Source organism: Lagenorhynchus albirostris, chromosome 19 (assembly GCF_949774975.1).
Source record: "Lagenorhynchus albirostris chromosome 19, mLagAlb1.1, whole genome shotgun sequence".
In the NCBI taxonomy this organism is placed as follows: domain Eukaryota; kingdom Metazoa; phylum Chordata; class Mammalia; order Artiodactyla; family Delphinidae; genus Lagenorhynchus; species Lagenorhynchus albirostris.
Window position 1 is genome coordinate 49,871,975 of NC_083113.1, and position 13,516 is coordinate 49,885,490.

Below are 13,516 nucleotides of genomic sequence, written 5' to 3' on the forward strand. Positions count from 1 at the left end.
GTAAGGAAGATTGGTTCAAGATGGTGGAGTAGAAGGACGTGCTCTCACTCCCTCTTTCGAGAACACCAGAATCACAACTAACTGCTGAACAATCATCGACAGGAAGACACTGGAACTCACCAAAAAAGATACGTCACATCCAAAGACAAAGGAGAAGCCTCAATGACACAGTAGGAGGGGCGCAATCACAATAAAATCAAATCCCATCACTGCAGGGTGGGTGACTCACAAACTGAAGAACACTTATACCACAGAAGTCCACCCACTGGAGTGAAGGTTCTGAGCCCCACGTCAGGCTTCCCAACTTGGGGGTCCGGCAATGGGAGGAGAATCAGACTTTGAAGGCTTTGACTACAGGACTTCGAAAGGACTGGGGGAAAAAGACTCCACTCTTGGAGGGCACACACAAAGTAGTGTGCGCGTTGGGACCCAGGGGGAGGAGCAGTGACCCCATAGGAGACTGAACCAGACTCACCTGCTAGTGTTGGAGGGTCTCCTGCAGAGGCGGGGGGTGGCTGTGGCTCACACTGAGGACAAGGACACTGGCAGCAGAAGTTCTGGGAAGTACTCCTTGGCGTGAGCCCTCCAAGAGTCTGCCATTAGCCCCACCAAAGAACCCGGGTAGGCTCCAGTGTTGGGTTGCCTCAAGCCAAACAACCAAGAGGGAGGGAACCTAGCCCCACCCATCAGAAGACAAGGGGATTAAAGTTTTACTGAGCTCTGCCCACCAGAGCAACACCCAGCTCTACCCACCACCAGTCCCTCCCATCAGGAAACTTGCACAAGCCTCCTAGATAGCCTCATCCACCAGTCAGCAGACAGCAGAAGCAAAAAGAACTACAATCCTGCAGCCTGTGGAACAAAAACCACATTCACAGAAAGACAAGATGAAAAGGCAGAGGGCTATGTACCAGATGAAGGAACAAGATAAAACCCCAGAAAAACAACTAAATGAAGTGGAGATAGGCAACCTTCCAGAAAAAGAATTCAGAATAATGATAGTGAAGATGATCCAGGACCTCGGAAAAAGAATGCAGGCAAGGATCGAGAAGATGCAAGAAATGTTTAACAAAAACCTAGAAGAATTAAAGAACAAACACCTAGAAGAATTAAAGAACAAACAAACAGAGATGAACAATACAATAACTGAAATGAAAAATACACTAAGGAATCAACAGCAGAATAACTGAGGCAGAAGAATGGATAAGTGACCTGGAAGACAGGTTAGTGGAATCCACTGCTGTGGAACAGAATAAAGGAAAAAGAATGAAAAGAAATGAAGACAGACTAAGAGACCTCTGGGACAACACTAAATGCAACAACATTCGCATTATAGGGGTCCCAGAAGGAGAAGAGAGAGAGAAAGGACCTGAGAAAATATTTGAAGAGATTATAGTTGAAAACTTCCCTAACATGGGAGAGGAAATAGCCACCCAAGTCCAGGAAGCACAGAGAGTCCCAGACAGGATACACCCAAGGAGAAACACGCCGAGACAAATAGTAATCAAACTGGCAAAAATTAAAGACAAAGAAAAATTATTGAAAGCAGCAAGGGAAAAACGACAAATAACATACAAGGGAACTCCCATAAGGTTAACAGCTGATTTCTCAGCAGAAACTCTACAAGCCAAAAGTGAGTGGCATGATATACTTAAAGTGATGAAAGGGAAGAACCTACAACCAAGATTACTCTACTCAGCAAGGATCTCATTCAGATTCGATGGAGAAATCAAAAGCTTTACAGACAACCAAAGCTAAGAGAATTTAGCACCACCAAATCAGCTCTACAACAAATGCTAAAGGAACTTCTCTAAGTGGGAAACACAAGATAAGAAAAGGACCTACAAAAACAAACCCAAAACAATTAAGAAAATGGTAATAGGAACATACATATTGATAATTACCTTAAATGTGAATGGATTAAGTGCTCCAACCAAAAGAAACAGGCTTGCTGAATGGATACAAAAACAAGATCCATATATATATGCTGTCTAAAACAGACCCACTTCAGACCTAGAGACACATACAGACTGAAAGTGAAGGGATGGAAAATGATATTCTGTGCAAATGGAAATCAAAAGAAAGCTGGAGTAGCAATACTCATATCATATAAAATAGACTTTAAAATAAATACTGTTACAAGAGACAAGGAAGGACACTACATAATGATCAAGGGATCAATCCAAGAAGAAGATATAACAATTGTAAATATATATGCACCCAACATAGGAGCACCTCAATACATAAGGCAACCGCTAACAGCTATAAAAGAGGAAATCGACAGTAACACAATAATAGTGGGGGACTTCAACGCCTCACATACACCAATGGACAGATCATCCAAACAGAAAATTAATAAGTAAACACAAGCTTTAAATGACACAACAGACCAGATAGATGTAATTGATATTTATAGGACATTCCATCCAAAAACAGCAGATTACAGTTTCTTCTAAAGTGCGCATGGAACATTCTCTAGGATAGATCACATCTTGGGTCACAAATCAAGCCTCAGTAAATTTAAGAAAATTAAAATCATATCAAGCATCTTTTCTGACCACAATGCTATGAGATTAGAAGTCAATTACACGGGAAAAAAACCTAAAAACCCCAAACACGTGGAAGCTAAACAATACGTTACTAAATAACCAAGAGATCACTGAAGAAATCAAAGAGGAAATCAAAAAATACCAGAGACAAATGACAATGAAAACACAACGATCCAAAACCTATGGGACACAGCAAAAGCAGTTCTAAGTGGGAAGTTTATAGCTATACAAGCCTACCTCAAGAAACAAGAAAAATCTCAAATAAACAATCTAACCTTACACCTATAGGAACTAGAAAAAGAAGAACACACAAAACCCAAAGTTAGCACAAGGAAAGAAATCATAAAGACCAGAGCAGAAATAAATGAAATAGAAACAAAAAAAACAATAGCAAAGATCAATAAAACTAAAAGCTGGTTCTATGAGAAGATAAACAAAATTGATAAACCATTAGCCAGACTCATCAAGAAAAAGAGGGAGAGGACACAAATCAATAAAATTAGAAATGAAAATGGAGAAGTTACAACAGACACCGCAGAAATATGAAGCATCCTAAGAGACTACTACAAGCAACTGTATGCCAATAAAATGGACAACCTGGAAGAAATGGGCAAATTCTTAGAAAGGTATAACCTTCTAAGACTGAACAAGGAAGAAATAGAAAATATGAACAGACCAATCACAAGTCATGAAATTGAAACTGTGATTAAAAATCTTCCAACAAACAAAAGTCCAGGACCAGATGGCTTCACAGGTGAATACTACCAAACATTTAGAGAAGAGCTAACACCCATCCTTCTCAAACTCCTCCAAAAACCTGCAGAGGAAGGAACACTCCCAAACTCATTCTGTGAGGCCACCATCACCCTGATATCAAAACCAGACAAACATACTACAAAAAAAGAAAATTACAGACCAATATCACTGATGAATATAGATGCAAAAATCCTCAACAAAATACTAGCAAACACAATCCAACAACACAGTAAAAGGATCATACACCATGATCAAGTGGGATTTTTCCCAGAGATGCAAGGATTCTTCAATATACACACAAAAAAATGTGATACACCATATTAACAAATTGGAGAAGAAAAACCATATGTTCATCTCAATTGATGAAGAAAAAGCTTTTGACAAAATTCAACATCCATTTGTGATAAAAACTCTCCAGAAAGTGAGCATAGAGGGACCTACTTCAACATAATAAAGGCCATATATGAAAAACCCACAGCAAACATCACTCTCAATGGTGAGAAACTGAAAGCATTTCCTCTAAGATCAGGAACAAGACAAGGATGTCCATTCTCACTACTATTATTCAACATAGTTTTGCAAGTCCTAGCCATGGCAATCAGAGAAGAAAAAAGAATAAAAGGAATACAAATTGGAAAAGAACAAGTAAAACTGTCACTGTTTGCAGATGACATGATACTATACATAGAGAATCCTAAAGATGCCACCAGAAAACTACTCGAGCTAGTCAATGAATTTGGTAAAGTTGCAGGATACAAAATTAATGCACAGAAATCTCTTGCATTCCTATACACTAATGATGAAAAATCTGAAAGAGAAATTAAGAAAACACTCCCATTTACTATTGCAACAACAAAAAAAAATACCTAGGAATAAACCTACCTAGGGAGACAAAAGATCTGTATTCATAAAAGTATAAGACACTGATGAAAGAAATTAAAAATGATACCAACATATGGAGACATATACCATGTTCCTGGATTGGAAGAATCAATATTGTGAATATGACTATACTACCCACAGCAATCTACTGATTCAATGCAATCCCTATCAAATTACCAATGGCATTTTTTACAGAACTAGAACAAAAAAATCTTAAAATTTGTTTGGAGACACAAAAGGCCCTGAATAGCCAAAGCAGTCTGGAGGGAAAAAAATGGAGCTGGAGGAATTAGACTTCCTGACTTCAAACTATACTACAAAGCTACAGTAATCAAGACAATATGGTACTGGCACAAAAACAGAAATACAGATCAATGGAACACGACAGAAAGCCCAGAGATGAACCCACGCACCTATGGTTAACTAACCTATGACAAAGGAGGCAAGGATATACAATGGAGAAAAGACAGTCTCTTCAGTAAGTGGTGCTGGAAAAACTGGACAGCTACATGTAAAAGAATGAAATTAGAACACTCCCTAACACCATACACAAAAATAAACTCAAAATGGATTAGAGACCTAAATGTAAGACCAGACACTATAAAATTCTTAGAGGAAAACACAGGAAGAACACTCTTTGACATAAATCACAGCAAGATCTTTTTAGATCCACCTCCTAGAGTAATGGAAATAAAAACAAAAATAAACAAATGGGACCTAATAAAACTTAAAAGCTTTTGCACAGCAAAGGAAACCATAAACAAGATGAAAAGACAACCCTCAGAATGGGAGAAAATATTTGCAAACGAAGCAACTGACAAAGGATTGATCTCCAAAATATATAAACAGCTCATGCAGCTCAATATTAAAAAAACAAACAACCCTATCTGAAAATGGGCAGAAGACCTACACATCTCTCCAAAGAAGACATACAGATGGCCAAGAAGCACATAAAAAGCTGCTCAACATCACTAATTATTAGAGAAATGCAAATCAAAACTATAATGAGGTATCACCTCACACCAGTTAGAATGGGCATCATCAGAAAAACTACAAACAACAAATGCTGGAGAGGGTGTGGAGAAAAGGCACCCCTCTGCACTGCTGGTGGGAATGTAAATTGATACAGCCACTATGTATAACAGTATGGAGGTTCCTTAAAAAACTAAAAATAGAATTACCATATGACCCAGCAATCCCACTACTGGGCATATACCCAGAAAAAGCCATAATTCAAAAAGGCACATGCACCCCAATGTTTATTGCAGCACTATTTACAATAGCCAGGTCATGGAAGCAACCTAAATGTCCATCAACAGACGAATGGATACAGAAGATGTGGTACATATATACAATGGAATATTACTCAACCTTAAAAAGGAACGAAATTGGGCCATTTGTAGAGACGTGGATGCATCTAGAGACTGTCATACAGAGTGAAGGAAGTCAGAAAGAGAAAAACAAATATCGTATGTTAATGCATATATGTGGATTCTAGAAAAATGGTACAGATGAACCGGTTTGCAGGCAGAAATTGAGACACAGATGTAGAGAACAAACATATGGACACCAAGGGGGGAAAGCGGCGGGGGTGGGGGGTGGTGGTGATGAATTGGGCGATTGGGATTGACAGGTATACACTAATGTGTATAAAATGGATGACTAATAAGAACCTGCTGTATAAAAAATTAAATTAAATTAAAAAAAGAAAACATAAGGGAAAAGCTTCAGGACACTGGATTTTGTAATGATTTCTCGGATATGATATACCAAAAGCACAAGAAACAAAATTAAAAATAGACAAAAAGGACTATACTAAACTTAAAATTTTCTTCATGTCAAAAGAAACAATGAACAGAGTGAAAAGGTACCTATAGAATGGGAGAAAATAACTGCAAATCATATACCTGATAAAGGGTTAACATCTCGAATGTATAAGAAGCTTATGTAACTCAACAATGACAAGAAACTAAAAATCTGATTTGAAAAATGGACAAAGAACTTTAATAGATATATCTGCAAAGAAGATATACAAATGACCAATAAGCACATAAAGAGATGCTCAACATCACTTATAATTAGAGAAATGTAAATCAAAACCACAATGAAATAGCACCTCATATCCATCTGGGGTGCCAATATCAAAAGAAAATAAGTGTTATGGAGGATGTGAAGTTAGAATCCTTGTGCATTGCTGGGAATGCAAATGGGGTAGCCATTATGGAAAACAATGGCGTTCCATATGGAGGAAATATGGAGCTTCCTCAGAAAATTAAAAAATAGGATTACCATATGATCCAGCAATCTCACTTCTGGGTATATATACAGTGAACTCAGAGCAGGATCCTGAAGAGACATTTGCACATCCATGTGCATTGCAGCATAATTAACAATAGCCAGGAGGTGAAAGCAACCCAAATTCCCACAACAGATTAATGGATAAAAACATGTGGTATATACATAAGATTGAATTTTACGCAGCCTTAAAAAGGAAGGAAATCCTATCAGGCTACAACATGGATGAACCCCGAGGACATTTATGCTAAATGAAATAAGTCAGGTGCAAAAAGACAAATAAATATATAAGTCCACTCATATGAAATATCTAAAAGAGTCAAAATTATAGAAACAGAAAACAGAAAGGTAGTTCCCAAGGGCTGAGGGGAGGGGAGGAGGGAAGTAGTGTTTAACAGATGTAGAGTTTCAGTGTTGCAAAATGATAAAGTTCTAGAGATCTGAATTTAGACAATAATGTAAATATACTTTACACACTAATGTGAATATACTTTAAACTACTGAACTGTACACTTCAAAATAGCCAAGATGGCAAATTTAATGTTAGGTGTTTTTACAATAATAAAAAACAAAAAAGTTAGCTTGGTCACATTTTCATTTGAACTGGTTTGTTAGGTTGTTTTCCCTTGAGTAATAGTTTTTGGGGAAAATTTTTTTGGTTCAATAAAAAAATACGTATTTAGATTCACTTTGCAGTTCAGCAAAATAGGCCATTTCAATTCAGACTCTATTCCTAACTAGGGCCAATCTGCCTTGGATGGAAGATACCTGGTCCAACTTAAGCCAGCCTGTGGCTATTCTGTGGGTTTATTCTGCACTTCAAGCACAACGGGGCTAAAAACACTATTGATCACACCCCTGATTTCCTAAAGATGTCAGGGACACTTTTCCTCTGAGGTATTAAATATCAGGCCTGCCATTAACCAGATTTTGATAACAGACACAATAAAGCCAACTGCAAAGTTAACATTAAAGAATATTTCTCCAAAGGTCATGCTGCGGCCGTAGAGTATCATAATGACCCTCTTCTTTGAGGGCTACTGGTTTCTCACAAAAGATGTCCCTAGCCCAGCTTTGCAACTTCCACCTCTCCATGATAGCAAGTAACTCAGAGATGATTCCTGCTGCCTCTAACCCTTCCTAAGAATCATTTAACTCAAGCACAAGCCTCAGTTTAAAAACACCCTCCCAGCTCCTTCTTATCAAGAGACACTTCACAGTTCACTAGCATACCCCACCCCAGTCCCCGCCCCGTTGCAGTAAGTCAGTAAATCTTCTTTGTTGGACAAAGAGTTTGCCTTGGTTGTCTTTGGCTGTTGGAATTTTTCCTCTCCCTTGCAGGAAAAGAATGTTTCCAACATGTCCAAAACCAGCAGGCTTGGGTAGAAGGGTTTGTTCTTCCCCCAAAATAAGGATAAATCTGAGATCTGTAAAGAGCCAGCTCCTGGCCTGGCTCACCATCGGCCAGCCCATCAGGAACAGCAGAATGGCTGGAAGCTGGGCAAGACGCTCTCTGCCTACGACCATGCAGAGTAAGCTCCTTTCGCGGACTCCTGCCAGTATCTTCCAACGTTCCCCTGGAAAAAGTTGTGTCCTTCGGGTCCTTTAAAGCTATCACCACCTCCTTCCCTGAAACCATGCGTCGCCGACTGGGGGTACCTCAAGGTGTAACATTTGACACTCATCCTGCATCTCAGGTCAACACAAGTCTAATCATTCAAGGTCTTGCTAAAATGTCACCTCTTCAGAGACACCTTCTTCGATCCCTCTCAACTAGCCTCTTCACAGTCTCTTACACAACATCTTACTCTTTTTTTCTTCTTAGCACTTATCATAGAAAGCACCCTCAGCACTTGGTACTTCATGATTTCCTTCACTACGTTATCAAATTCTTTTCTTAATTCTCATATTTTATAGAACTTTATGGGCTTTTTAACTTTACAATCACGTCACCAACACGTCTCTTTTCCCCAATATTTATTGTAAATATTTCTTGTTCACATTGCATTAGCTGCTGCTCCAAAAAAAAAAAAGATTGAAATCGAGTAATGATACATTCTGATTCCAGGTGAGATTCCGGGGGGAGCAGGTTCAAATACCGTTATAAAACCAAAGCATTTTATTTATCTGTAAGGAACTTTAGTGGTCATAAAACGTTTCTCCCTGTCTTGCAGATAAAACTGAGGGCTGGAGTGTGGAGGCAACCTGTAAAGACCTCGGTTTACTGGTGACTGCGTGCCTGATGATACTTGATGAAACAAGAAGAGGAGGACTGCATGTTTTCAGTACCACGAAAGCTTAGTATTTCGCATTCTTAAAATGAATATTTCTAAAAATAAAAAAATATATAATGTATACAGAGTTTGCACGTGTATAAGAACCATGAATAGTCCATTTACCTTAACAAATGGACAGAACTATTGAAACTCTCACTGGGACACTCCCTGATCACTGCCTTGTCTTATTTTATCTTGTGGGAAAAGGGGCAAGGAACTCTTCTGAATTTTGTTTTCATCGTTCCTGTTTTATTTGATTTGTAGTTTGACTACTTATCTGTTCTTAAACTGACATGAATGATTTCATACTGTATGTAATCATTAACAACTTGCTTTCTTTTCACTGTTTTTGAGATTCAGCATTTTCATGCTAATTCCTTTGGCTACATTAATTTTCACTGCTGTAAAATATTCAAGAGTGTAATAATGCCATGCTTCATCCATTCTCTTACTCTGTGGATAAATTAAACTTAAATATTTGTTCTGAGAGCTGAGATGACCTGTGTCAAACATAGCATTAACTATTTGCTCCAGCAGAGCCTAGTGCAGAAAGATAAGACAGCAACCTAAGAAATAACTTCACTATTACCTTCAGAAAATTCTTGCAATTCACTTTATCCAGGCAGATAGTCTGCACTGTTGGAGAAACAACTCTTTTATAAGGAAGCACAAGAGTTTATTCATCTGGATACACAGTGAGCTTATCAAAACGACAGCACTTAAAAAAATACTCTATTAACCCCAAAGAAGGCAGGAAAGAGGGGGAAAGGATCCAGAAACAGGTGGGACAAATAGAAAACAAAAGGCAAGATGGCAGATTTAAATCCCACCATGTCAATAATAACATTAAATATAAATTGTGTAAACACTACAAGTAAGAGAGGCTGTCAAACCGAATTTTAAAATAAAGAACTATCTGTCACCCACAAAATACCAACTTTCAACAGAAGGAACAGATAAACAGGAAAAGGCTGGAAAAAGACACCGCATGAAAACACCAATCCAGAGAGAGCTGGCTGAATTAATAGGAGACCTAATTCTCTGGTTCCTTTCCGGCGGAAGGAGCGGTGTTGGAAAAGCCAGGAAGGAAAGAAGAGGCGACTGTGAGGGTGAATAGACACAGGAAGAACTGCACGGCGGGGGCCGTCTACACTCACCGTGAGAACGAGGACACGGCGGCCTCAGGGGCGTGCGGCTCTCTGGAGAAGGAGGCGGTCACCGTGAGAGGCTCCTCAACCCCCGCACGCCCAGGGCCGCCTCGGGGAGCCTCCCGGGTGACGCCCCACCAGGCCTAGGGCAGCCCGCAGGCAAGGACAAGGCGCTGCCAGCTTCCGGCTCCGTCTGGCCCCCGAGGCCAAGGTTTTATGAGCCTGTACACAACCGAGCTAGAGCATCTGTCGCAGCTGTCGCGCATCGTGATAGGCCCCACACGGGGGGAGAAAAGGCTCACGTCTGGCCAACGACTCGCTTCCCGCCGCACTTGGCGACCCCGTGGACCGTGTCGCGGCGCATGCGCGGTGAGTGACGTGTGCGCCGTGACCCGCGCCGGCCCGGACGACGCCGTGCCGGGCGCCATGGCCACCCTTGCTTGTATGACAGGCTGATTCGGAAGGAAGTGGTGGACCCCCTGACCGTGACACCCCCGTGGACCTCAATGTCGTGGCTCTGCAGTGGGCGGCCGGGCCTCCTGGGTTCCAGAAGCTGCGGGCGAAGCTGCTGGCAGAGGTCAGGGGAAACCAAATAAACAGGCTTAGATGCAGGAGAAAAAAAAAATGCCCTGCACCAGATTGCCTGAGTGCAAAACCTGACTCCCTGCTAACTAGCTAGAGTAAATTACCCTAGCCGCTTTCAGCCTCACTTTCTCCACCTTGAAAACGAGGATATTAAGTCTCCTTCTCAAAGGGCTAAAGTGAAAATTAAGGAATATGCGAAGTGAGCAGTGCTGATTCCAGTTTTTAATGGTAAATGACACTAATATTTTACCCTTTAGAATATCATTGGTTGGGGCTTCCCTGGTAGCGCAATGGTTAAGAATACACCTGCCAATGCAGGGGACACGGGTTCGAGCCCCGGTCCAGGAAGATCCCACATGCTGCAGAGCAGCTAAGCCCATGCGCCACAAGTACTGAGCCTGCGCTCTAGAGCCCAGGAGCCACAACTACTGAGCCCGCCGCACGCCCAGAGCCCATGCTCGGCAACAAGAGAAGGCACCACAACGAGAAGCCCTTGCACCGCAATGAAGAGTGGCCCCCGCTCACCACAACTAGAGAAAGCCCACGCACGGGCAACGAAGACCCAACGTAGCCAAAAATAAATAAATAAAATAAACAAATTTTAAAAAATATATCACTGGTTATTTTAATAAATAGCATTTGTTTAAATAGCTTTCTTCTAATACAACTCTTTGCAGTTATTCACAGTAGCTCTGTATTTAACTGAATAACTTTTCAACATCTATTGATGTCCTTTAGTTTGTTGGTATAATGAAATATGTTGATGAAGTTCTTGTTTCTTAAGTCCTTGCATTACTGAAATTAATCCCATTTGTTTATATCATAATTTTATAAATGGATAGCTGGATTCAGACTTCCAATAGTTTATTTGAAATATTTGCTTCTATACTTGTAATCAAAATTCATCTTATTTTCTCTGGTGTGCTATCTTTATGATACTTTATACAATGAATTAGGGGTCTTTCATCTCTTTCTGTGGACTGCAATTATTTAAATAGCATAGGAATTACATGATCTATGAACTGAGATTAAACTCAGCAGTAAAACCATCTGAGCCTGCCACTGAATTCAGCTATGGTTATTGGTCTGTTCAAATTTTCTGTATCATTTTTGGGTCAAATGGGATATTTTATGTTTTGATAGTAAGTTGTCCATTTCTCTCAGTTTCCAAATTTATTATGAGTTTGTACAAGATGCTTTAATATAAATCTTTAAGCTTTTCTGTAATGTATCTCATTATTAACATTGTACATTTATTTTCTCTTTCTCTCGCTCCCTCTTAATTACGTTGGCCAGGAATTTCCTTTTTTATTCTATTATTCTTTTTAAACAAAAATGTGTATTCTGTATCATGTAACATAGAACATGTTATATATCACAAAAAAAATTAAGGAACAGTGTCTTAAACAAGAAAAAGTTCATTTCTCTCTCATGTAAAAGAGGTCCAGAGGTGTGCGGCCTGGGACTGTTGTGTTAGCACTCTGGCATCATCAGGGACCCAGACACAGTCTTCAAGCTGTGATTCCCCAGCCTAGCTTCCATCCTTGTGATCTTATCATTCACAACAACTGTGGTGCTCTAATGATCAGATTTGTCTTTCTGGCCAGTAGCAGGCAGAAGAAGGGAAAGATAAAAGAATCACTTCACCAGTAATTCAGCCCCCTTATTAGCCTTCCCAGAAGTTCCTGACCATACTTTTGTTAATGTATCATCTGCCTGAATTAATCATAGAGCCACAGTATGAGGCAAGGGAGTGCTAGGAATGCAGCCTGAGTAGATTTCCAGCCCAAAAAAAAAAAAAAAAAAATCAAACTTCTATTCCTGGATAAAAAGACAGGTATGGATACTGGGGGGGGGGGGGGGGCTGGAGGTTATCTGCACAATTTCATGTATCCTGTGAAACATTTCTGCTTTAAATTTTCATAGCTTTCATGTCAATTAACTTTTCTTCCTAATTTCTGTTGGTTTATTTTGATACTCATTTTTTAAAGCCTGAGGTCAGTTTATTTATTTTTTGTCTTTTAAATAAATTACAATAAAACACTTGAGAATATAAATTTGAAGTCCTCTATTTTGTTGCCTCATTTGCTAGATCTCAACCTTTTACCAGTGGGGTAAATGTTTATGGAGCTGTCCCAAGACAGCTGGAACTAAACCATTAGATTTTCAGGTTGTGATCTTTGAACATATATTCCCTGAGCTGGGTGGTTATTTGACATATTAAATGTCTCTTCTCAAGCACACAGTCTCTTGTATCAAAATTCATTGAACGACTTGCCTTTTGCCAGACACTGAGTTGTCCCTAAGTCTTCAAGATTGTGAGTACTGCTGTATCTGCCATTCTTTTATCTTTATCTACCTGTGTACTATATCTGTAGGATTACTTTCTAGAAGTGGAATGGCTGTGTCAAAGAGTGTAAAAAGGTAGAATCTGATACCTGTCACAAAACAGCTTATTAGTTTGATCGTCTTTTGCCCTCCAAAAAGTTTTCCAGGAAATATAGAATGCTTTTTCCCATACACTTTTGGTGAGAGCATAACTTGCTAAAGCTGATTCAGATAGCAATCTGGTCACATCAGCCAAAAGTGAAACAGGCACAGCCTCTGACACAGCAAGCCCTCTTCTAGGAGTCTGTCTTACTAAATTGCTTTTATATGTACACAGATACACACTGTACGTGATGACTAGGAAATATAACCTAAAGACGTTAAAATTAAGTGAAAAAAGATCCCATTGAAGACACGTGCTATGATTCCATTTTGTAAAATAAAACTATATGGGCAAATGTAAGCATACATTCTTAAGTACAAAGTAAAAGTACTTAAGTACAAAGTAAAAGAGTGAAAAGAATACATACCCAACAATGGTCATTGGTTACCTCTCAGGAAGTAAGATCAGGCCCAGGAAAGGAAGATTGTGGTAAAGAGAAAGGTCCACATTTAAGTCCATATACTTTTATATTATATATATCTTTCACACTAGGGATATATCTTCCTTTGACTATTACAGGAAATAAGATACTTT